Genomic DNA, 26,100 nt, shown 5'->3' on the forward strand with positions numbered 1-26,100 from the left:
ACAGAATAAAAACCTAAGGTAGACATAGAAAATACAAGCCTTTAAATACAAGAAGCCTTTAAATTATTTCAGTGAATTCTGCCTAACCTTAGCCAGTTTATTCCTGCTTTTCTTTTTTTTTTTTTTTTTTTTGAGAGACAGAGAGAGCACGTGTGCAAGCCTGGTTGTGGGAGGGGGTACAGAGGGAAAGGGAGAGAGAGAATCTTAAGCAGGTTCCATGCTCAGCACGGAGTCGACACAGGGCTCCATCTCCTGACCCCTGACATCATGACCTGAGCCAAAATCAGGAGTCAGACACAACCCACTGAACCACCCAGGCACTCCTCCTGCTTTTCATTCCTATTCATTCATTCAGCACTACTACTTGGTAGTAGTTTTTCCTAACCTGATAAATTATAAAGACAGTTAATAGAGAAACCTCATCCTTAAGGAGCTGACCTTCAAGGGAGGAGAAAGGAGCTGCATCTTTCTTCTCATCTCTCTTTGGTCTAGTTCAGTTTTCTCTCCCTCCTTCACCTTGTGCATCTTCTAGAAACATGAGTGTTGAAAAAGGAGAGTTGATATCCAGTTCTCCATGTGTCTTTACTACACTTGTCAAGGATTCATAGAAACCCTAAGTGAGGGGCGCCTGGGTGGCTCAGTTGGTTAAGTGTCGGACTCTTGGTTTCCACTCAGGTCATGATCTCAGGGTCTGGGGATGGAGCCCTGTGTTGGGCTCTGCACTCAGCAGGGCCTCTGCTTGAGGATTCAATCTCTCTCTCTCTCTCAATGCATTAATCAGAAAGAAAGGAAAGAAAGAAAGAAAGAAAGAAAGAAAGAAAGAAAGAAAGAAAGAAAGAAAGAAAGAAAGAAAGAAAACAGACTCTGGTTCTACCAACAGGTAAAAAGCAAATGTGGCAGGAAGAAAGGGCAGTGGGAGACAGAGTATGTCTTTTTCAAATTTATATGCCTTTATATTGTTCAAATTTTTAGAAGCTTTTTTCCAGAAATAACTTTCTATAACAGAAAAAGGAAAGGTTTTTTTTTTTTTTTTAAAGTTTTTGTCTATAAAGAAGGAAAAGAAATGAGCAGGGATGGGCAACTATGAACAAATGGAGTTGGTAAAATTTTCCATGACCCTACTGGCAAGATTATTTTGGTTTCATTAAAAAAAACAACAACACAAAAAGTCATCTCAAAGGAAGCATTGTGAAGTGAAGGAAGAACATACCATGCTTCAAGTGACTGAAAAAAATTCTTTTGTCCTTTAGATTTGCTGGATGCATGTAGATTGCTTTCTTATCCTTGAAATTCATATGACCGCATTCCTTCTTCACTATAGAAAAGCAAACTGACATGATAAAAAAAAAAAAAACAAGCATTAGATTTTAGAGATAGGCAATGGAAAATCTGGTGGTAAGGGGCCAACAGGGCACGGTTTCTTATATGTGTGAGCTTCCTGTAATGTGGAATGCGTACGTGTGAAATCACCAGTCACTACATTTGCAATAACTTAATAACATGACCGTTCCTCCACCCGTCCTCTTTCCCCATACCGAGTTCCAGTTTCACACTGGGCCACTTACTGTGAAGCTTTACAAAGAAAGAAGGAAGTAAACCCACCAATGAGGCAGCAATGTGTTTCAAATGCCACATTCTTAACTTGATGAAAGTTTCTTTTATCATATTTATTAGTAATGCTATGCAGTTCAGAGTGGATGGCCCAAATCTTGTATTTAATTGTCTCCCTGTGCTGTACCTTTCAAACATATTAATAATTATTTAGAAGACTTTCCCTCACTGGGGCAGAATTAACGGACAAAAGAATCCTAGCCAGGGTCATCATTCTGCCATAGGACTGCACCTGCTCCCTATTCTGACCTAAAAATGAAAGGAAAAAAATATGATATTTAAAAGTGCCCAGGTCCTTTTTTCTGATGCCAGGAAAGGGATGAGAGTTCCTGTTTCTACACTGTGGTTCATGCTAAGGGGTTTCCAAGTGTGTAACACTTAGGGGACTTAGTTCCTAGCTCCCTAAAAGCAAATAGTTCTTCAGGGGTAAGGCAGCAGCTGGCCAGGGGGGCCCGGTAATCCCCAGCAGCACACCAGGGCTAACAGAGGAGATAACTGTGTTTGAGGAAACTGATAGGATCTAGAGAGAAACCAAAGCTTAATACCTTGCCTGTCACTCTTAAAAATTAGGAAACAGCAAAAATAGGCAAATTGCTGCTTGAGGAGTAACTAAGGAGAGAAAAGGAAATTTGGGGCCTACTGCATTTTTCTAAAGCAGCCGTTAGAACTCAAGCTAGGCTTGGTACCGCAGACAGAGGTAGATAGGTCTGCGGAAATGGCTAATTTATAGTAATTCAGAATAAAGCCATACCCTAGAACAGATTCAAAGTGGTATTTTACATGGCTCTCCAATTAGCAAAGTCTGCCAGCTGACCAAATGAAGATGGTATCTGGCTCCCTAAGAGAAAGTAAACCACAAACCTGTAAATATTTTAATTAAAGTAGAATACAGAACTCATTGAATTTAATTTTGAACTTGGGACTATTACCCACTGCTTTAATCTTAGCTCTCACCCTGTTAAACATAAGCAGTAATGAGTCAGAATGCAATGTTTTGCTTTTAAAAAAAAGCATTTTTCTAAAAGCAGTAACAAAAGTTATGAATGTTGGTTCTACTGCTTACAATTTTGGAAAAATGCTGTTCGTCTGTCCTTTAATTTTATGAGACAATTTTGAAAAACATCAATCAAAGGTCTGCTCTGACTCTCCAGGTGTGAAAACAGGATACCATGGGAAATCCAGATGGTCAAAGTATCAGCAGAGTTTTTATATTTGTGATTGGTAGAGAGAAGGAGGCCTCTGTTTGAAGTACAACAGATGGGAAATGCCAACTTCATCACTAAAAGTGTTATCCTCACTCCCACCCCACAATCTGGAAACAAGCCATGCCATTGTTTAAAGATGGCAGTCCTTTTCTAGATGAGGGGCAACTTACCAGACCCATTTAATCACCTTTACACAACACCTCTTTGGGTCAAGATGTAGCCAACACTATCTCCATTAGTTAATAAAAGGAGTTACTACCAGTCATTAAAAAATAGCAGTCTTATTAGAGATTTTAAATACTGCATGTACATTTTATCATTCTGAAAGGCAATTTGAAAAAAAATTATGGCTGAGTGATTGAGCAACAAAAGTGGTAAACTAATACACGTGTGCCTCTGAGCATGTGCACACCTGAGTACACTTACATTTTTAAGTAGCAGGAAGAATTACATTTTGCATGTTTAAGAGATCTCATTGGCAGCTCAAACACTTCCCCCAGCCTCTTGCCTCAGGCAGGTAGAGGCACTAATATTTCCTTCTGCCTAGAAGCAGAGGGGAGTTACTCAAGGTCCTGTGGCCGATTAAAGAGAAAACGGAGTACAGAGAGTAGGGGTGGGGAGTGAAGGGGCGGGGAGAGGAAGAGAGGGAGAAAAAAAGAGGGACAGAGGGAGAGGGCAGCAGGGCAAGGGAAGGGGCGGAGGAGGAAGGATGTGGTCTCATCCAACATCAGCTTCTATTTAAGTACCTAGCCCAGCAGACCATCCAATCTTAGGAGTTCCTGTCCTCTACTTTGGAGTTCTGGCCTGTTTGTCCCAACTTAGATTATTGCTAAAACAGAGAAAACAACAACCCCACGCAAAAAGCAGGTGCAGTAAAAGAAAACATAAATTTTCCTTTAAAAATATTTGGAATTGAGTCTTTGGAAATGGATGCTATAAATATAAAATCAGCTAATGCTCAAAACTATTTGTAATTTTCCCTTACTTAACTTAATTATTTGTCTCAAAAGGAAACCACAACTATTTGTAAAAATGATGTTTTCTGACCCTTGATTCAGGAATATCTGCCAGAGAACAACTGAGGTATACACAAAGTTAACAAACCCATACACACAGCAGTTGAATGCATTAGGGAGCAGCCTTTGTGTAACCAATTTCAGCTACTTTTCTTTCTAAGGAAAAATCTGAATCACTTTCATTTTAGAGGTTTTTTTTTTAACTCAAATAAAAAAAGAATTAATAGCCTTATTAGATTTAAAAAATCTTACAAATTGACAGAAAGATATACACAACACATGAGAAAAATGTTCAAAGGACATAAATAATTTTTAAATAGCCAATAATCATTTGAAAGGACGTTTAAGGACATTGAGAATCTAAGGAGTCAAAATTCCAAGTATGAGACACCATTTTTCACTTGTCATATTGGAAAAAAATTTAAAATAATATGTAGTATTTGGGAGTGATATAAAAATAAATACAATGGTATGCACTGACAGTATAAATTTCTGAAGGAGTGCTTGTACATGTGTGTGTTTTAAAGCCTTAAAAGAATAAGCATTCTTCAATTTAGCAACTAGATATCTAAAAGTTTATCTAAGAAAGCATCACAGAGATGTACTTAAAATATAGCTATAAGGATACTCATTGGAGAGTTGCCTACATTGTCAAAAACTTGGAGACAGCCTAGATGTCCAACAACAGAGAACTGTTTAATTTCTTTATAAAACATCTATATGATAGTATTTTTTTAATTTTTATTTATTTATGACAGTCACAGAGAGAGAGAGAGAGAGAGAGAGAGAGAGGCAGAGACATAAGCAGAGGGAGAAGCAGGCTCCATGCAGGAAACTTGACATGGGACTCGATCCTGGGTCTCCAGGATCGCGCCCTGGGCCAAAGGCAGGCGCTAAACCGCTGCGCCACCCAGGGATCCCAAAACATCTATATGATAGAACACTATGCATAAGCAGAAGAAAATTTAACGTTCGTAAAACATTAAGTGAAAAGATTTCAACACTACTATTTCAGTTTTGTATTCACACACCAAAACTAACAGAAAATAAATCATGCTATCAGTGATTATCTCTGCAAATTGAGAATACTGGTGATTTTTACTTGATTCTCATTGTTTACCTATCTTTTTAATAATGTTGTTACTACATTTTTAAAAGAATTATGTCAAGATTTATCCATCTGTCACACATTTATGTTATTCTAAGAAAAAGGCAATATTCTTACTGATTGAGGCAAAGCTTTGGGGGGACAAACATTTCATTCATTGCTTTAATATTTTATCTCAATTATTTTAACATCAGATTGATATCCCACATCTGTGCAGCACTTTGCATCGTACAATGCACCTTTACCTTTGCACAAGGGTCTTCTAGCGAAGACCTCATCCCAGACAAACAACTAATGATCTATACCTACCATACATAGCACAGGTAACTAAATCTTGCTGAGGTCTTTGCTCCCTCTTAATAGAAATTACACTGTGAAATAGAGACTAGAAAGAGCCTTCTTGTAAAGCCTTAGATCTACGTTGTGTCCCCCTTTCTGACACTGTGGGTCTTCACAGAATTCCCAGCATGACTCATATAAAAGAGAGACAGAGGGATGCCGGGGTGGTTCAGTGGTTGAGCATCTGCCTTTGGCTCAGGTCCTGGAATCGAGTCCCACATCAGGCTCCCTGCAGGGAGCCGGCTTCTCCCTCTGCCTATGTCTCTGCCTCTCTTGTGTGTCTCTTCTGAATAAGTAAATAAAATCTAAAAAAAAAATGTTAAAAAAGAGACAATAAGACATCTGTCTTTCTCCACTGCTGTTCTCATCACATCAAAGATTAACGACCACACAGGAGGTACAAAACCGTGGAAGCCATGGAGACATCTGAATTGATATCTTGTAATGTTCATTTCATTTTCCAGTGACACATAAAATGTTTTCTTCAATGTGACTAATATCTGCATTCAGAGACACCTCAAATGTTGGCTAGTATGTTAGTGATACTGGGAATATTGGAAACGGGAGTCTGGAGTAGTCCGCATGCTCTGCGCTGTTGGGGGCCACTTACCGTCTGCAGGTGAAGCACACTGCTTGTTCTCAGAGGATGGGAAGAGCCAAAGTGTTGAGAAACAAGGGTCAGTACAAGGGTTAAATGAAAGCGAAATCATGCTGACCCAGAAATGCAAATCAATGTGCCTGAGCTCTCTGTAGAACTTGTGCCTGAACACTCTATTCTTTCTCCAGATTACCTAGTGTCCCGAGAGAGGCTCCAGCGATTTAGAAAAAAAGAGGTAAGTGTGGAGGGAGGCATCAGGCAGCAGTGGAATCTAATTTCATTTGAGAAGCATCTCCACAATTTATAGTGGACTTCTCACGGCGGGGGAGCAGTTTTGAAGTTTATTTCCCTTTCTTTATACTGCTTTTACTACCTCTACTAGTCCAAATTCAAAGCTCAAAATCAGAGGTGATTTTAAAACTGTATCTTAATGATTCATAAAAGTAAGGGCATGCAAGTGTAGAGATTTATAATGCTCATCTGCATTTCATTCTACAAAGTTGCAAAGCATGCAGGAAGCTCCCAAATGCTGAGAGAAAGCTTCCTGAGATATAAATTCCAGGTAAATAGCATCATGGTTCTCATCGCTAATGGAATTATGAGGGAGAAAGGGAGGGAAGACAGGGAGGAGAGAAGTAAGGGAAGAGAAGAGAGATGATAAATTAGAGAAGAAAATGGGTGCAGATTTAAAAGAAAAAGAACAGAAACCAAAATCAAAGAGGGACTCATAGGGGGAAGCATGGAACAAAGTAAGGCAAGGATAGATAGCAAAAAATCTTGTAAATGGGGGTCGAGAGCTAAATGGCTCAGGCCTGAACCCAGGCTCCACACCTAATTTCTGGGTGACTTTAAGCAAGTTACTTAACCTCCTGGAGGCTTGCTGAGAGAGCTTAATTGCAAGAATCTATGCAAAGCGCCCGGAGTAATGGGAGTAATGCCGGGGCAGGATGAGTGTTCAAAGATCACAAGCTAACTGGATAGCCCCTTCCGGGCCCAGAGGGAGGAATGAGCCAGACTCCCAACCTGTACCTTCCTCTGTCTCCCCACCTGAGGTCCTTTGATGAGAATGGCCATTTGGGGTCCTGGCCATACACCAAAGACATGGAGTGCTGAGCTTCTGAGTTCAAATCTGTTCTGTTACTTGCCAGCTGTTAGTGTGTTAATTTAGGCAATAAATACTTACCAACTATTTACTCCCTTTAGGTTCTGGGCTAGAATCTAATGAATGAAAACAGACATACCGCACCCTCACACAGCTTACAGGCTCATGGGAGAGCCAGGGAGCAATAAAATAATTAAGCAAGTACAAACAATATTAAAACTATCAAAGAGGGGCACACATGCCATAAAAGTATATATAAGTCTTGAGGAAGACACTGTGGAGCTGAGCTCTATCAGTGGAGTGAGCAACAGCCTAGACTATGAAAGGGACATAGTCCCTTAGTTCATAGAACCATCTAGGCTGAAGGAATAGCTGGAATGGTGGAAGCCCAGAAAATGAGAAGAGACTGGAACAGTCATCTGGAGCCAAACCAGGCAGGGCATGGTGGACCTGGTTAAGGACTTTGGTCTTTACTCTAAAAGAGAATAGAAACATCAGTGGAGGATTTTGATTTTGATTTTGATTTTTAAAGATTTAATTATTATAAATAATATATAACATAATAATTATATTATTAATAATGTAATTATAAAAATAATAAATTATTATTATGAGAGACACAGAGAGAGAGGCAGAGATCAGGCAGACAGAGAAGTTAGGCTCCCTGCTGGGAGCATGATGCAAGATTCAATACTGGGACCCTGTGATCACACCCTGAGCCAAAGGCAGATGCTCAACAACTGAGCCACCCAGGGGTCCCAGTGGAGGATTTTTATTCACGAAAACTACATGATTATACAAGGGTTTTGAGAAGACCACTCAAGCTTTGGTGTGGCAGATAGATTTGAGGAGGGCAAGGTAGACTCCTGAGGTGGCTACTGAACTGTGCGTGGAGAGCAGATGGTGGCTGGGGCTGAAATGGAAGCCATGCAGGGTGTCTACAGATGGGTAGATGTTACATCAGCAGGACTCAAAAGTTGGACATAGAGGGAGGATTCTTCACTGGAGGAAGTGGATGCTAAAATTGTCATTCACTGAGACAGGGAGCGCTGAAGAATGCCAAGTTTGGGGGAGGCTTGTTCCTTGGTTTAGCGTTACATACCTTTTACTTGTGTGACCCCAAGGAAGCCTTTTCCTCTCTCTGCCTTGAAGAGATCCTTGTGAGGATTAAATGAAACCATTTACCTGTAAATGCCTGACACAGAGTAGATGCCCAGTAGCCGGTAACTGTGTTATTAGGATTTTAGACAAGAAATACTGAAGCAACTTTGTCTTGGCCTTCCACAGAGGGCAAGATCCTTTACTTTCAGTCCAGATATCATCTTTCCTGAGAGAGTATCTGACCCACAAATGCAAGATCCTAGAGTAGAATGTCCCATTTGAGCACAAAGTAAATCAGGATTCTTGGATTACACTGGGGAGGAATTCACATTTAATTTATGAGAAGATTCCCCAATCTGCCCTCTTTTCAAAAAGGATTATTATGAGAAGTCAAGTTCTGAGACTTGTACACACATTTTCTTGTTTTCACATCCTGCACAGGGAAATCTACATCTGACTGTCCAATTTATGAACTTTTAGGATAAACATATATGTTTAACAAATGTTTCTTAAGCACTTCCTTTATGTAATGAACTATGGAATACAAAGACAAATAAAACACATTCCTTGTTCTTAATGAGTTTGAGGGCTGGTAGGAGTCACACATACATATTAAAATACCATGAGGGAGTGAATGATGAGAGATAGTGGGGAGCGAAACTCTCAAGTCTGGAAGTAGAAGATCCTAAGTTTCAAACTAGACCCTGGAACATAAGCTCTGCTTTCAAATGCTAGGCTGACCCCATGGTTTTGGTGGTGAAGGGTCCTATTTAAGTTTGGGGTCTGGAAAACCATCAAGATGCATACAGCCTCAACCCCAATAGAACAGAAGATGAAGATACTATCAGGTCTAGATATAATAAACATACAGAGTCAAAAATCATTACTAAACTAAATTTTGGGAAGGTAGAAAGGGAAGATCTGAAGTGCTAAGTCTAAAGAAAAAGAGGATTTGCTAAAAAGCAAGATTTTCCATTAACATTAGAGAACTATTCATACAGACAGAGAGGCGATGGATATAACGTCATGGTTGACACCATGGTTTTGCCTCATAAAAGTAACTTGAAAAAAAATCCACAAAATTCTGCCCAGTGTTAGGTCTGCTAACCACCTTTCAGTGTCAGCTGAGGAACAGCAAACTCAAGGAGCCAGCTCACCCCACATGTTCTGGCACTTTGTAAAATTTCTTCTGAAATTTAAATTAAAACCAGTGCTTCAGTAATGAGCTTTATTTTCATCCACACAGCAATTTAAACATGCCATTTATTTTCTGTCTGCCATGAGACTGGGAAATGAAGCATTATTGAACATAAAGCAAAGCTAATTCTAGGAATTTCCAAAATCAAAGACTATCCCTAGAACATTTTTACATCAAGAAAGCTTGAGAGTGAGTTCTAGAGAGTCCACTTTCTAGATGGTCTTGTCCTCTGAGCACTGAAATGATGAAGGTCTGAACATTCAGTGAATTGCTTGAAATAAGAGTCTAGCCTTTAGTTAATAGTTTCTGTCAGTCTCCTCATTTAATCCCAAACAAGTTATTGGTTTATACCACCCCTTCTAGCAGGCTGGTTGCCATTAAGCAGAAAAAGTAATTCTATTAATGGAAAAATCAGTGTCCAACACATCCTCTAAGACTTGACTCAAATGTCACCTCCATTACTGCCTCCTTGGTCATTATACATGGCTCTTTTAGAGTCTTTGTCACATTGAATGGAAATTGGTTCCAGTGCCCCATCTGTTCTTCTACACTGTGAGCTCCTCAAGGGCAAGGACAGGAGCATATGCATTTTTGTGACATGATACCTGACATATATAGTAGGTATTGTCAGACATGGAGAAAAGCACAGAAGGAAAATTAGGGAGACAAGCGGACCAGGGAAGTAACAGAACTGCATACCTTCCACAGTCATACACAAAGAAAAGGCAATGAGAGCCACCGGAGGTATGGTGACATGTCAGGTTGGCCACTGAAGGAACTGGAGGTCAAGCAAGGACCTGACCGGAAGAGGCTGTCCTTTCTCCCAGCAGCCTATCTCTTCTCTCTGACAGTGATTTTTGCCTTGCGAAATTTCCCCTTGGGTCCAGCTCACAGGTCAAAGGGATGGAGCAACCCCAGAAGCTGTATGTGTTGTCTGAGGCAAGTCCCAGGCTCCCACCCAAGTAATACACATGTGGCTGGTGTTTGAGGTCCTTGCTGGTTTTTGTTTGTTGAGTTTTAATGGAGAGTGGAGAGGAAGGGATCTTAAAGGCAAAGGTGCCTGTGAAATGAACACTGTGGGTTCTACACGTGCTGGGTACTTGAGGAATAAACCTAGTTGCACAACCCACTCAAGATACACCATGAAGTTGCATCACCCCATTATGTAAGCCTTTATCAAGGCAGGAAGGGGGAGGGGATAAAGTCTACAACCAAACAGGAGTGCAGATGAAAAAGAAAAAAGTGACTCTGAAGTTTTCAGCTATAGTGAACATCTGTAATTTGTAGTAGCAATCAGGTTTGATTCACAGAGGTAGCATGTAAACTTGGCCTTGAGCTTCCTAGTAACCAATGCAAAAAGCATTAATCAAATGATCAATGATCGCATAAAAAGTTCATGACATTCATCAGACAGAAAACACAGTTGTTCCAGAAGTGCCAGCTGTTACTCAGTACTTAGAACTGAAAGATGTGGTCACACAAGTGTTTTCATAAAGAGTATCAGGATAACATCCTCATCTACATTTCCTTTAGTGCACAAAATAGCACTTATTAGGCAATCATAATATTCTTTTTTGGAAACCAATGGCATATTGCCACAGTATAGTTCAGTAGAAGCAGCTTTACAAGGAGTCATACCATGTTTCACGTGTTCATCGGACTTAATTGTCCAACTTAACCCAAGACTCTAATCCCATTCTCCCATTAACCAGCTACGCATGTCTCCAAGGGTGAATCATTTGCCTGCCCTGGGTTTGAACTGGATGGTTTCTGAAGTCCAGCTTCAAAGTTCTAGAGGTCTATAAGGTTTATTACTTTGTTTTTCAGAAAAGCATCAAGCTTTCAGTGTCCTTGAAAGTGTGAATCCATCCTTGTAGGTATCTGTACCTGAGTAGCTTATGCTCATAGGAGACGGATATATTTAATATATCTCAAAAACCTCAAACCATGGTAATGTGTCAGAAATTGGGAAAATCCAAAACAAAAAAGGGAGAGACTAAGAATAGGAGTGGAAGAATGACAAACATAATTTTAGCTACTTGAGCATTTAGCTTGAAATCAACCTTCGTTTCTTTAGGAGTACTTTAATAATGATGACAATAACAGTCATAAAATTTGCTCTAAATGAGCCTCTAGTTTCTCATAGGCAGTGGCGGCAGCAGCAGCAAACACTTATTTGGCGCTTCCAACCTACGAGGCCCTATTACAAGCGTGAGATACAATTACTCTTCGAATGCTCACAATAATTCAAAGACGTAGATTTTCCTATCCAATTTCACAAATGAAGAAACTACCACCCTGAGGGGTAGAATAACTTGCTTCAAATCCTGTGACTTGATCCAGCGTTCAAGCCGGCTCAGGATCCAAGGTCTAACCAGCACAGGCACTGCCTCTGGGCCCCTGAGGTCAGAGACTGCTGACTCTCTGACAAATGGCCTCACTCTGTATAAATACTGGATATTAGAGCACCTTCCTCTCAAAATAAGGTTTGGTTGGAAAAAAATATATGTAGGGCTTCTAAGAAAAGCAGCTCCATAAGTGCAGAGAATAATAAAGATTTTAATGATCAATGATTACTACCCGCATAACAATTACTCAAAAAACAATCCTCCAGCTCTCTTGGAAAATTGAAGGTGGTCTCCCCTGTGCTGCCACAGCAGTCAGTGACTCCTCTGGTGAAACTTGAGCAAAGAGACCACCCTAAAAGTCAACAAAGTTGGGATTGTAAGGGGGTGGGTGGGCAGGCTCCCCTGGGGAGCAAGGGAAGGCCCTGGTTCCATTGTTAGATGTGCATCTTCTGGAAAGACCCGGGACCCCAGCCTGTCTTCCTCTTGGGTCACATGACATATTAGTCTTTGCTCTAATATCTCCTCTTCCTTCTAGCTCTTCTCTCCTCCCCTCCCAGCACATACGTGCCTGTTTGGAGATGCAGGAGAGGAATGCATTTGAAGTACCTAGCACCGATCTAACAGATAATCACGTGTAATCACACATCCAGGAATCACGTCTCATACATCTAATTACCTTTCTTCAGAGGATCTCAAAGCACTTTTCAGATAGTAATTAATCACCTCTTCTTAGGTATTTCCTCCTAAGACCTGAAAAGAGAAACACAACAATTATATGTCTTGCTCTCTAAAGAGCTACCAACATTTCTTTTGAAACAACATATGCACACACCCACACACACGTATGCACGTTCAGGGAGAGAGGGAGCCAGAGGAAGAGAGAGGAGGAGAGAGATTTTTTAACAGTGACACAGCAGTGGAATTCTTCACATCCTGTCCTGTGCTCGCAGCAGGGGTGGCACCCATGTCATCTGTATACCATAAGTGTTAATAATGATGTAGTTTTCCTGCACATCATGAATGAAATGGAATCCATTTTCATCTGTGAAATTGCCTGCCTCCTTTTATTCATTCATCTTCTCGAAGCCACCCATACCCTGACTTAGCAAAACCACCCTTGTCTCATCTCCTAGCTCATTTTATAGTCCTGAAGTGCAGTACTTCCTTCCTAAAGAACAGTGTATCTCCAAATTGGGTGAAACAGTTCTTAAAAGTTGGCTACTTTCAAAAATCAATGAAATGTGCTTAGCCCTTTGGTTTCTCTCCTACCTGTCAAAATAAGACCTGGGAGAAACCTGGGAACTGCTGATGTCTCAATATTCACTGTGGCTTCCTTCTAGGAGCCCCACCTCCAAACCTGACATGGCTCCAGTGGCTCAGCCTGGCCTGAGGGGCAGCTCCTTGCCATTTCTGAAAGGAGTATATCATCAGTGACCAAAGGGGACAGCTCCAGGCTGGTGAAGCCCAGATACTGTGAACAGTAACTTCCAGCCCTTTCCAACACAAAGAGGCAGCAGTCGTTGCCTGCCAGCCTCAGAATGAGCCTACTAGCTAGGAGTTTCCTGGCTCTTCAGCAGAGGTTTGTCATGCCTCTCTGGGGCCTGAAGATTGGCCTCCTCAGACAAACAAACATTTGGTTAGTGTGAAGGGTAATCCAAATTATGATTAGAAACAGATTACCCAGCTCAAGACTTATGTTTGGCCAGGAACAAAACCACACACCCAAATCCCTAATCACTTTCCAGGAAGAGGCCTCTCTTCATCTGGGATTGGGAACAACAGCCTTTTCTTGAACTTTCAATCTTTTCACATATTTCTAGATCCCTGTGCTTCTCCTTGAGGCACCAGCCTGGAAGTAGCCTCCAGCCAACCCCAGAGTGTTTGAGCATACTCTGCTGCCAACGTGGCCAGGGTATGCGTGCAAAGCATGGTCACTAGCAATTGGAGGATCCAGAAAAGTTGATTTCTAATTTTCTAATCACCAGGATTTGGAATAAGAGATGAAATGAAATCATCTCAGAAAGTTAGCCGGCAATTTTTACCCTCTCCCTGCTATGAGTATATGAGTACCACCCGTAACTATCTATCTATCATCTATCTATCTATCTATCTATCTATCTATCTATCTATCTATCTATGTCTGTCTCTCTCTCCCTATCCTATCTCCCCTTCCCTTCCTCTCTCTCTGTCTCTCTGTCTCTCTCTCTCTCTCTCTCACACACACACACACTCATCTTGGCAGCAGCTGTAGCCAGACAGTATCTTCATCCTGGATGCCTTCTTGATTCCCAACACACAGCTGCTAGGTTGGCCCTCACTCACCCTCTCCAGCTGTTGTTTGCAGAATTAGAAGCTGGACAACTGAGGGAAAAGAGGCAAAACTGTGCTAAGTGAAGGAGGATAAGACTAATGTACTCCTTTCTTGGAATCTCAAAGATCCAAGGACTGTGTTGGGGGGATCAGGACTAGCCATCAAGGCACCAGAAAACATCCTCCACCTGCCCTCACCCATGCAACTGGAATCCCAGGCCTTTCTTTAGGTGACTGAGGAAGTGAAACAATTTGCTATTCCAACTACTACCCCTGTGATAACAACTCCCAAGTCTTCATCTTCAGCCCTCACTACATTCTTGAGCTCCACATCTGAATTTCCAGGATCATATCTAGACAGATATCCTGCCAGCCCCTCAAATGCAACATGATCTGTTGTGAAGGCCCCCATTCCCAGCCTAGCAGACACTTGCTCCTCAGTTCCTCTTCTCAGTGGCGTCCTCCCCCACCCCTGACCCCAGTATACATGGGCTTGAAACCTTGAACTTGAAACCTTCACAGCCTTCTTCTCTACTCCTACATCATTCTATCTCTCCAATCTGCCCTCTTATTTTCATTTCTATGGAAATGATTCTCTCTCACCAAAATTACTGTATTGCTCTGCCTTATTTTAATCCTTCACCTAGACTTTTTTTCCTAAATAGTCCAAAGTTTGCCCCCTGCTTCTAAAACGTCAATGCTCTCCTTGATCTATGATGTTTCTAAACAAGTTTTTCAAGGACTGCCATAGCATACCCACCACTCCACTTTTTTCTTCTCATCTGTCCTTGGATCCCTTCCTATCTTCCAGCCATTACAAATTACTTGTCTCCCTGGAGCATGGCAAATACACCTTGCTGTTGTTCATGCTACTTCACCCCTTTCTCAGTGATTAACCCTGAGTCCCGGACCAAATGCTGCCTCCTCACCCAGAAAACCTGTTTCGTCTTCATCCCCATGATACTTTTTTTTTTTTAGAGTAGTTCACATTTCATATATACATCTTATGCCTTTGCCAGTCAATTCCCCTCATGCTATATATGAGAATACTGAGACATGATATCTTCATCGACTACTTAGCTGCTCAGGAAATAGTTGTGGATTAAAACCAATTCCTAGAAAGAATAGGCCAGTTCAACAAGTGGAACCAAAATAAGATTAATTGGGGGGGGGGGCAGCATTGAAGGGGAAAATGTATTGGAAGAGGAATATATACGGGTGTTGCAGGTGGGGAAAGGCAAAGGCAGACCACCCCCTTACTTTCCAGTGAGGAAAAGGGAGGAAGTCCACCTCATCCCACATCTCCAGTTCCCTCAGGGATGCACAGCCTTCACCTATGGCAAGAACCTGATTAAGCAACGTCCCAATGACTCTCCTGTAACAGAGAACAAACTCAACACTGCCTTGGGGTTAAGAGTTAAGAAACCAACCCCCGGAATGAGCTCACTGGGCCAAGCACACACCAGGGAGCCTTTTCCCAGAGATTCCTTCAATGTACTAACTCGACACTAAATCTTCCCTCGGTGCTGTTGCTGATCACATATTTAAACTGCGGTTCCTCTACTTGAAATGTTGTTAAAGAAAAAGCCTCAGGGGACTGTTGATGAGTAATTACAAGGAAAGCAGGCATCCCCAGTCGAAAGTTTCTTTGAAAACTCTCAGCCCTGTGCAAATGTCTAGAAAAGCTGAAAAACTGAGGAAGACAAGGAATCGTTATTATTTAAATTCATTCAAATCTTATTTGTGGATCGCCTACCCTACTCACGGAAGCCACTGGATCTACCTGTCACACCTCACACCAGGTAGACACAGTCATCTTCCTTTTAGAAGCGAGAAAGCTGAGCTTCAGGAGCATGTGTGTGAGTTGACTTTGTCTCTTAACTAGCTTAAGTCTTTCTGAGGAAAGTCCAGGTACAGCCAATCCTGTTGTATCTTCCTCAGTGCCAGAGAATAGTGTGTGTCCAATAAGACTTGCTGAGCCTCAAAACCAAGGTTTCCTGCCCTTTTGTAGAAGCCATACCTTTGGTCATCTCCGTCCTCCCTATCAACCAGATGTCATCCCCTCTCACCTCGCAACTGCCACTTGGCTGCTGGGAGAAAGAGCCCCTCAGACTTGGCCCTGGGCGGGGCAGGAAGCCACAGGAGCAGTGCCCCCAGCTGCCCCTGGAGGCCTCGCCCGCAGCCAGGCCACGCCTCCCACGGTGTTCCCAGCCAATCAGGGAAGGTGGCGGGGTTTGGGATGCTGCTCCTGGGAGACCCGCACTCCTCCAGGGTTCAGCTTTGGCTGGCTGGCCTCTGGAACTTTCCCTAGGCTGCGCCAAGATGCATGTGATGGTGCTCCCCACCTTCCTGTCTTCCCTTCTTCACTCCAGGATTAGACTTGCATCACACTCTGATGACTCTCCCGGCTTTCCCCTCTCCTGATTTTTTTTCCCAAATGGCTTCCCCCGAACAAAATCTTGGCACAGTTAATCCTGTGTTGATGTCTGATTCTTGGAGGACTATTAACACATTCCAGTTTTTTGCTCTAATAGATTGCCTATAATCTTTGTTCCCTTCAGAGTATTTAGTAGGCAACGATTGTGTGCTGGGAGTACGATGGTTAACCACAAAAGTATTATTTAAGCCCTTTAGGAGCTGGTGAAGAAATCAAATAATTTCAAAAATTTAAGGCAGAAGGAGCTATGAGAGCTGAGACGGGGAATTTGATGTAATCTTTAGGACTGTGAGAGAATCCCCTGAAGAGAAGGAGCGGTTTCAGATGAGACCTGAAAGATGAGGAGTTAACCGGCAATGGTGGGGAGTAGTTCAGGCTGATGGAACAGAAGGTGCAAAGGCTCTGAGGTGGTAGGAAGCTCAACAAACAAAAGGACACAAAGGCAAGGAATGCAAAGCAATGAGACTGAAGAGAAAGGCAGGGCCCATCTCAGACAGCCTTGTGGGCCACCTTGGAAATTTAAGATTATTTATCTTTCAAGACTATGGTTCTTTGAAAGCAAGTACCCTGCAATAGCCCTCTTTGCTTGGCCTAGTATAATGGCTGGCACAGAGTATATGCTCACTAAATATTTATTGAATCAAAGTACTAGAAATCAATAAGGAAATTACTTGATTTTTTCATTATTATCCCTAATATCAAAGATGTAGCAAATCAGGACAAAGTATCAACCAGGTAGAGGCTTCTGTGCCCCACCGGCTATAAAACTAATGATAACAATGAGGATGATCATTCTCAGGCATTGATTCAATCCTTGGAGATGTGTAAACAGAGAGACAGCATAGCAGTGGGCACTGTAGCGGGTAGGAACATGCCCTGGACCAGACTGCCTGGTTCAAATACTGGCATTACCACCTCGCTCCTGAGTGGCCTTGAGGATGCTACTTAACATCACCATGTCTCAGGGTCCTCATGTGTAAGGTAGAGCTGATCCTCTACCTGCACCGGAGTACTGGCAGGAAGACTGTGGGGAAATCACTATGTGAGGCTTCCTTAGCAAGCTGCCTGGGGCATAACATGTGTTCAATAAATGGTACCAATTGTTAGTATTCAAACATGGTTCTCTCCATCGAGATAAGAGAACATTAGCAGGGAGATTTCCCAAACCAGGATGAATTGTCATGAACCATATGTCATCAGAACTGCGTGGGATCACTTATGATGCAAGAGACCAACTTTGGGGACCAGCTGGGTGGGTTACAAAGCCTGGGGCCTGGCCAAGAGACCATGCCCAGACATGCCCTCTATACACTTGGATTCTGAAACCCATACTGATACTTATGTATAGATCTGCACATCAGAGCAGGCAGTGAACCACTCCCATCTAGAGATATGCAGTACCCTCCCCAGGCGGGCAGCAGCTGGGGAAAGGACATGTTGCTTCTAGGTTTTCTGTCCTGGAGGACAGAGGCTGTGCCTTTTGGATTCATTTCAGAACATCAAAATGAAGCACTGTGAGCAGACCTAGCTCAGTTCCTGCCTTTTGGATTTGTTTTTCCATGTTGGACATTGCAGTTAGAGCCCCAGCTTAGAAGAAAATGCCTATGGAGTCAAAAAGGATGAAAGGGGAAAAACACCTGGCTCCTTCCCCAAGTGCTGTGTCCCAGCTGGCTCCGGCTGCCTTGGAATGGGGCAGGGTGGTTGGGATGTAATTGCCCAGGCAGAGATATGAGGTATGCAGGCCTACGTGCGCTGCTGCACACACCACCAGATTGGGAGGGACTCTGTTTAGCGAGTGTCCATCTGATAACAACCTGAACCCTTAAGATGCCAGTTGCCAGCCAAGCTGGACATGTCCGTACAGTGGCACCCAGAGGTCCAGGAGACAGAACAAAGGACCTGTTATTGACTCAGTCCTGTGTTAGCACGTCATCCTCACCAAAACAAGTCTTGAGCCAGGCTGGCATAGAGGCTGTATCCAGGAATTCCAGAATCTAGAACAGAGATTGTCAAATTCTAATGGACTCTCTGATGGCAATTTCAATGCTAGTCATCGAACCTGAGTTATCTTGCTAGGATTTGGTACTTGGGTTCCTCTCCCTAAGAGTATTCTTTTCTACACTTCCCATTGTCACAAGGATCCATGGTGCTGGCTCTCTTGGGGCCCTCTTCTTTAGGGCACAGCATCCCCCAAGACCTGAAACCTTCCTTCCCCCCATTTCACTAGGATATAATAATATTAATTATGGCCAACACGTTTACTACTTACATTGACCACTTACTGCTTTAAGTGATTTACATAAATCTTAACTCATTTACTTATCGCAGCAACCCTATGAGATGTGCTCAGTTATTTTTCCACTTAATAGATGGGTAAACTGAGGCACCAAGAGGTGAAATAATTTACCCAAACACATGTAGCTAGTGAAGTGGAAACGCCAGGAAGCAAGTGCAGGTACTCTGGATCCAGCATCTCTGCTCTTACCCATCATGCTATCTTTCCTCTCTATCTGTGACCAATTTCTTCCTGATTACAAAATTTTAAAGGCATCATATTCCTAGGTCTGTTTTTTCAGAAGGAACTGCACTTTGGTACAGAGCTAGGATTTTCTAACTTCCTATTTTGTGTATAGTAGAATAGGGAAATGTTTCTAAATTAGGAGAGGCTAGGAAGGAAGCTATATTGTTCAAGAACTTGATTAATTAATCATATTAATCACAATATGAATATTGATTCATATTAATCACCATATGAATATTGAGAACTCTGGTATTTTTAGCCAAGTGAGTACTTGGGAAAAAGTATCTCTCTGTGTACACAAGCTCTGCCTTGGAGATCCTGGCATAAGAGAGACATACTCAGCCCAGTGGAGGAACGGGGTGCATAGTTAGGATAAGCTGCTGCTGACTCCTGGTTTTGTTTTGTTTGGATTTTATTTATTTATTCATGAGAGACACAGAGAGAGAAAGGCAGAGACATAGGCAGAGGGAGAAGCAGGCTCCCTGCAGGGAGCCTGCTGCGGGACTCGATCCCAGGATCCCGGGATCATGACCTGAGCCAAAGGCAGATGCTCAACCACTGAGCCATGCAGGTGCCCTGACTCCTGGTTTGTTTACAGCACTGCCTCCTCACACGGAGAAATTACAACCTTGCATATCTAAGCTCTGGACCCAAATTGGTGAGCCATTCCCAGGGAATTTGTCCCAGAAGGAACTCCTTGCAGCCATGGAAATGAAGGAAGAAAGGGAATGTTACTAAGCATATACTCAGCTAGGATTTAATGCTCACAGAGAGTGTAGGATGTAGTTGTTATCTTCCCCGTTTAGTGGCCCAGAGGTGTCATATATTCAACTAATGTAAAGCCCAGAACTCAAAACCCATTCCCAAGGAGGGAAGGACTCAGTGCCAGTCCAAGCCCCACTCTCCCTGGAGCTTTCCCTGAGTCCTCAGACCCACATCCGTCCCTCTTTCTTGAAACACCTGTATTACTTTGCCACAATCCAATGGTTACCAACATTGTTTCCTCCTGGGCCAATCTTGTAAGCCAAACAGATGATAACTTTTAGGGGGCAGTGGCTGTGGGTTGAGTATTTCAGGGCAGGAAACTGGGAGAGGTAAAGACCTAGAACCACAGCCTGGTCTCCCTGATCAAGGGAGTTGCCAGCTTGGCTTCATAAATTATATCACATTATCTGGTAACAGCCTTCATGTTACTCCTGCCCTCCTTTGTCATTCCCTTTAAAACTCCTTGCAGTTGGGTCCAGACATTCCAAAGCATCCCTCAAAGTAAGTAACCTATGACTGCATTGTCACTCACTTGGGTTTGGCGCAAGAGGAATAGATAGCCAAGTTTTCAGTCCTGCTTCTGCTTTCCAATAGCCCACCATCCTGCAAGCTCCTCTTCCGGGCATGGTGCCAACTAACATGAGACCCAAGGTCTAATCTCAGCTTTCCCTGAACCCCAACACTGCAGACTAGAAATAATGCATTGCCACACTGCGGGCACACTCAGACATGCCTGTGTCACCACCAAGTCAACGCCAACATACATTTCAGGAGAATTTACAAGGCAGAAAGCACCCTCTAATTTAACAAAAAAGCAAGAGGGCTGGGTGTTTCCTTTCTTTCCCAAAGCTAAGACACAAAAGCTTTCCTCATATTAAAGAGCCGGAACCCACCCAACCTGATTCTCTCCTCTCAATCAACAACAGGGACAAGGGCATACTGAGTCACGTAAAGAGGCAGCAAGAGGAAGCTGTCATCTCTGTCCTACCACCTCTCCAGGGTATGGAATGGCAAGGGGTTGTCAGCTGACTGCTTCCAAGACAAGCGGGGTGGTAGTCTGTTTCATGTCCCCTGGCAACTTGAATCCCACCTCACATCATGACTTACTACAAAAACAGAGCAGGGACAGCAGAGACAGCTCTAAAATAGGATGGTAAAGACTTCAAGTATAGGTCCTTCTTGATGCCTCTCAGCTACTTGGACCTCCCCATTTTAAGACAGAAAAAGTAGGCCATTTTACACTCAGCCCTTTTCTGAGCCCAACTCGTCTCATTAAAACTTTTCTGTCCAGTGTGCTATTCCCTCTCTGCCTTTTACAGGGATGGTTTCCCCACTCTGACTCCAGAAAAATATGTTGGTGTATTTGCATCTATTGCACGGCAATGATTGCCACCTTCCTACCTCCTCCTCCCGGGTTATAGAAGCATCTTAAATGTAGAAAATTCCCTTAAGTCGGACTCACACTTTCAGCTCATTCCAGACTAGTAAAGTATGAGCTATGGTTCTCCTCAAATCCTTACTTCTCAGCTACTTCCTCCACCTGCCCCTAAGATCTATCGTGAAGGATCCATTTGCCTAAGGCAGGAGTTCCAGGTGATAATCATAGGTTTTCCTGTCCCTCCTCTGATTGTAGTCCCCTCCAATTTCGTCTCAACTGTGGTTATTCTTGGTGTAATGCTTCCCCAGGGATGTGTGTGCAGTTTGGTTGAGGAGAAGGAACTAGAGACAAAGAGTGACTCCTTGCCCTCCTCCTCCCTGGCACTGTCCACATCCCTCCATAGCTCATCTACCGTGTTTTTGGAAGGAAGGTGCCCATAACTGTCCTTCAGAAGCCATGGAACTAGCTGTGCTTCTCAAAAGATGTGTAGTGAAGAGCCAGTTCATTTGTTTTGTAATTTCCAATCCATTATGAACTCCAACTTTTATAAAATAAAAATAAGTTACTAAAAAAGAGTTTAAAAGACATGCAAAATATAAGTCCAACTTTTTTGTTATTAGATCCAACAGTTATAAAATTATACTAGCATGTTGTTATAAACGCTTCTAAACACTTGCTCTCAATTTCTCACCTTATTCCCAGGCCAGCACAGGTGTGAGTAGCCCCGCTCTAACATGAGGCCTTTGCTGCTTACTTAACCAAGGAAACCCTGAACCTCTTGTCTATGCAAGATGGGAGAACAGCCAACATCTCAGCAGGTCAGCGATGCCCCCATCTGTATGTTCCAGGGGCTCATTTCCAATTCTTCCCCTGGGGTTCCAGAAATATCTCTAACATTAGAATAATGTTGACTTCCTTCGGAGGGGATCTGCCTGCACTTCTCGCTGCTAATCTGGACCTACCTAACCCTAAAGCACATTGGAGAGCAATGAGGAAACCACATGGGAAGGGACAGGCAAACACTGGCAAGTCACTGTCCCAGACCATCCTGTGTAGAACCGATGGGTATTTGAAAAGTATCCTCAAGACATGTGAAGGGTCTGAGAATTGTCATCATTGGGGCTGGTAAGTCATGGCCCACCCAGGCTTGCAGTAACGCAAGTGCCAGCTACACAATCAGCTGCTGTTTATTCAAAAACCTGTCACTGGAGCCAGGAGTGGGTGGGGGCAGTCCCCAAATGGCTATAGACAGAAGAGGGTAAGCTTCTCTGCAACATTCAGGAGGGCCTGGGAATTCAGTGGGAGGAAATGGTGACCCAGTTTAAATACTTTCTTTACTTCCAGAAGAAGCAAAGAAATCTCAGTGTCTGCTATAATGAAGGACTGATTGCATGTGAGGAATAAAATTGAGTGTGATCACCTTTTAGTAGGAGGAAGCTGGAAAGTGAGGTAGGAAGTATAGGATGGGGAATAGGAGTCTATTTCCTTGCAATAATTTTAAAAACAGCTTTATTGGTATGTAACTGACATACAATATAATTTGCATATTTACAATGTACAACTCAACGAGCTTTAACATACATGTACACTTGTGAAACCATTACCACAATCATAAAAATGAATATTGCCATCACAACTCAAAGTTTTCTGGTGCCCTTTTAGAACCCCTGCCTCCTACTTCTTCCTTCCTTTCCTGCCTATAAGTCAAGCACTTTCTATTACTACAGATTAGTTTGCATTTTCTAGAATTTTTGTATAAGTGGAATCATACAATATGTACTGTTGCTCTGATTTCTTTCATTCAGCAAAATTATTTTGAGACTCATTCAGGTCGTTGTATCTATCATGTTGTTCATTCTTTTTTTACTGCTGGATAGTCTTCCACTGAGAAGCAATTTTACATTGCAAGCAAGGTTAGCCCATGACTAAGATTTTGAGGCATTAAGGGGAATTTATGAAGATTTGGGCTTTCCCTTAGAGTGGAGTTTGTGGCTCCTATCTTGGAGAATAACAAAATTTTGCTTCAAAATTAAGGAGAATAACAAAGAAAAATCAGGCACTGAAGACCCTTAAATGATAAAAAGGATTTTGTACCATCCAGGGTTTCTGGGCTGTGAAGCATAAGAAGCAAGAACAGGAGAAACCAGGGACCATCATTCCTACCCAAGATACTTCTCAGCTTTTCTGACTTTCAATTTCTAATTCAGTTTGTTTCTTCTCTTGTTATAGGAAATACTCTGGTGAGGATATTCCCAACATAGATGTGGTTTTTTTTCTTTTGGAGTCACCAAAAAAGGAAGTCTATTCTGCAATCACAAGTAGAGTTACCCTTCATTCACTCACTGAACGTTTCTTAGGTGTCTTCTGTATACTGGGCATCATACTGAGGATACAGAATCATGGCAAAGACTTATAAATATACTTAGCTCCTGCTTTCACAGAGTTGTAGGGTGTGCAGGCTTCACAGCTGGTTATTTTACAACAAATTCCTTCACGATAAACGAGACATCAGAGATGGCAAACAGGTCAACCTGGTGGTTGGGGCCAACCCGTTACCATCATAGAGACTAGAAGACGTGATTGAATGTGAATATGGTGGCAAAGGAAGAGTTCTGGTTCATAAATTGTCAGGAAGCACAGTGTTACATCGACAGTGACAGAGAATGCAACCCCAACTCCCCCATATAGGGTAGTGAGGAAGATGGGAAGATTTAGGGAGCATATGGAATGTCTCTTGTCCCCCCAAAATGTGTTTTGGACATGCATATTATTGTTTGTCCTACCAAAAAGTAGAGAATCTATTTTTCTAAATAGGTGACAGTATTCTAATAGAAATTATCATTAAAAAGTCAACCAGTATTTACTCCCAATCCTTCTGTCATAGAGTTACAGTAAAAGAACACAAATGGAAAGTAGCAGGATACAGAACTGAATGAATAAGATGATGATTACAACAAAACAAATAATCAACCTATTCCTTGGAATGGAAGGGTCTAGTGAGGAAATGTCTAAAGAAAACATCAAAAAAGTTTTAAACAACAACAACAACACTTATTTGGTCTTCTTCATGTTCCCTTTTGCTAATATTTTGCTATTAAAATTTTGAAGAACTACTTTGAAACACACTCTTCATGGAAAGTCATGGGTTCTCAGCCAAAGGAAACCAAAGTCAACCATCTGAACTTGTCTGTAGTCCAGAGAGAACCCTGGCCATGGAGGGACTTCGGGGAAACCAGTGACAGAGAAGTGGTGAGACCTCGTGGAAGGGTGTTTGCCAGCCTGAGGCTCCACCCTGAGGTACAGGGAGTGAAGAGGAGGTGCAGTTGGAAATGGGACTACAGTGTAACTGGAGAGCAGTGCGGAGGCAGGCGTGAGTATACAGACAGCCTCTGAAGGGCCAGAACCAATGAGGCCAGGACCTGACTGGGTGACCATGAGAGAGTCACTTTATTGGGCTTCACGAACCTTGCCTATAGAAGGAAAGGCAAGACCGGACAATCTCTAAGCAACTTTCTAACTCTAAACATATGGGAATCTGAATTGTATGATTCATTTCAACATTTAGCCATTGAAGACCCTGGCTGTACCTGAAGCACTGTAGGTCAACAACCACAAACATCCTCCTTGATTTAGCTCATGTCAATTAAAAACAATTGAATACCTGTTACTAAATGTATAGTGGTATATATTTTCCAGAAAAGGGGTTCTGCAAAAGCAGTCCCTGATTAGAGCAAGGGCTAACAGAGCAAATCTACCTCTTTCACAATGTGACAGTCCATCTGGTTAGGGACAGAGGAAGAGGGATTTTCCAGGAGTTATGGAATGGAAACTGACCCATAGCTCAATGGGGAGATGCCAAGGCATCAAGAACAGGCCTGCTGCCTTCATGGGCACTGCTGTTGGAAGAGGTGGTCCCAATTTACTCCCAGAGCTGTCTCCACTTACCACTCTTGACTGAAGTTAGAGGTAAGTTGTCTGTTGGTGAGGAATGTGAAAACTCACGCACAGAGGGGTGGAGCAGGAAGCTGAGGGAAGGTCAGAGAGAAAACAAAGGGGTTTCCTGTGATGAGTCACTGCCTTCTGGGAAACAATTTCAGAAGCCACTACGACATCCCCAGCACCTGTCCAAAACTAGTATTTATGCCGAAATAAAATGTGGCAAACGAAGCACCGAACCACATCTGAGAGCCCATAGGCCACGTACAAAGCAGAAATCTGGGAAAGAGCCAGGCCAGACCAGACACATGTGACAATTTGCACATCATCTGCCAGAATCTCCCCAAGCTGGGAGACTGTGGGTGGGCTGAAGACTTTCAGTTAAAGTTCTCCTTTTCTTTAAATGGAGCAAACTCTATACTGATCTTTCATTTGATAGTTTCAGCTTAGATTTTCATATACAGGTTTTTTCTTTTGTTTTTTCTTCCTATTGCCTTGTAGGATGAAGGTCAATGAAAATCAAAACTTTTAACTGTAAAAATCTTGAGTAATCTAGAAAGAAAACAAATTTGACTATAATTCTGGGAAAAGGATTTGCTGGATTCCATATGGGATGAATTTCTCTTCTTCGTTTATGCTGAACTGAAAACAAAACCAACATTTTTTCCTCACTCATTAAAAGGGTGAGGTTTATATGTAGTAGGGTAAAAAGCATATAGATAGTCTCGGGCCACTCTTGGATAGTATATATAATAAAACTAAGAGTAAACCAAGGCATAAGAAGACATAAGGCCTAGAACTAGGGGATCCAACTCAAGAGATAGAGGAAAGTTCCAGGGTGATGGTGAGGAAAACATGGAGCAGTCCTGGAGAGCCACCAATCCTGATGGGGGTGGGGGTACAGGAGCCTCAAGGAGGGCTTTCTCTCTCAAGAAAAAAAATAATAATGTTTGCACATAGATCAAGATGTGATTAACAGTTATGTAAAAAAAAGCTCTGTATAGATAGCCAAGCAACTAAGCAGATTAAAACAAAAATAAATCAAGTATTAACTCCAGGAGCAAAGGGTTAGATAAAATAGGAAGAATAACCCTAGTATAATATATGGCTCAGCCCTAATGATACTT

The 26,100-nt window shown here is 42.4% G+C and overlaps 2 long non-coding RNA genes across 2 annotated transcripts in view; one reads left to right on the forward strand and one right to left on the reverse strand.

Moving 5' to 3' along the window:
• Positions 1–12,379, reverse strand: part of LOC140639806 (uncharacterized) — a 49,527-nt gene extending 37,148 nt beyond the window's left edge. The window contains exons 1-2 of the long non-coding RNA XR_012036434.1: positions 12,303–12,379; positions 1,211–1,330 (exon numbers count right to left, since the gene is read on the reverse strand). This is a non-coding gene — a long non-coding RNA (uncharacterized lncRNA). The remainder of the gene's footprint in view (positions 1–1,210; positions 1,331–12,302) is intronic.
• Positions 6,016–24,709, forward strand: LOC140639805 (uncharacterized). Its single transcript, XR_012036433.1, has 3 exons — positions 6,016–6,112; positions 21,740–22,162; positions 23,267–24,709. It is a non-coding gene; the product is annotated as an uncharacterized lncRNA (long non-coding RNA).
• Positions 24,710–26,100: the final 1,391 nt, after the last annotated feature.

The sequence above is a fragment of the Canis lupus genome, chromosome 9 (assembly GCF_048164855.1).
Source record: "Canis lupus baileyi chromosome 9, mCanLup2.hap1, whole genome shotgun sequence".
NCBI classification, from domain to species: domain Eukaryota; kingdom Metazoa; phylum Chordata; class Mammalia; order Carnivora; family Canidae; genus Canis; species Canis lupus.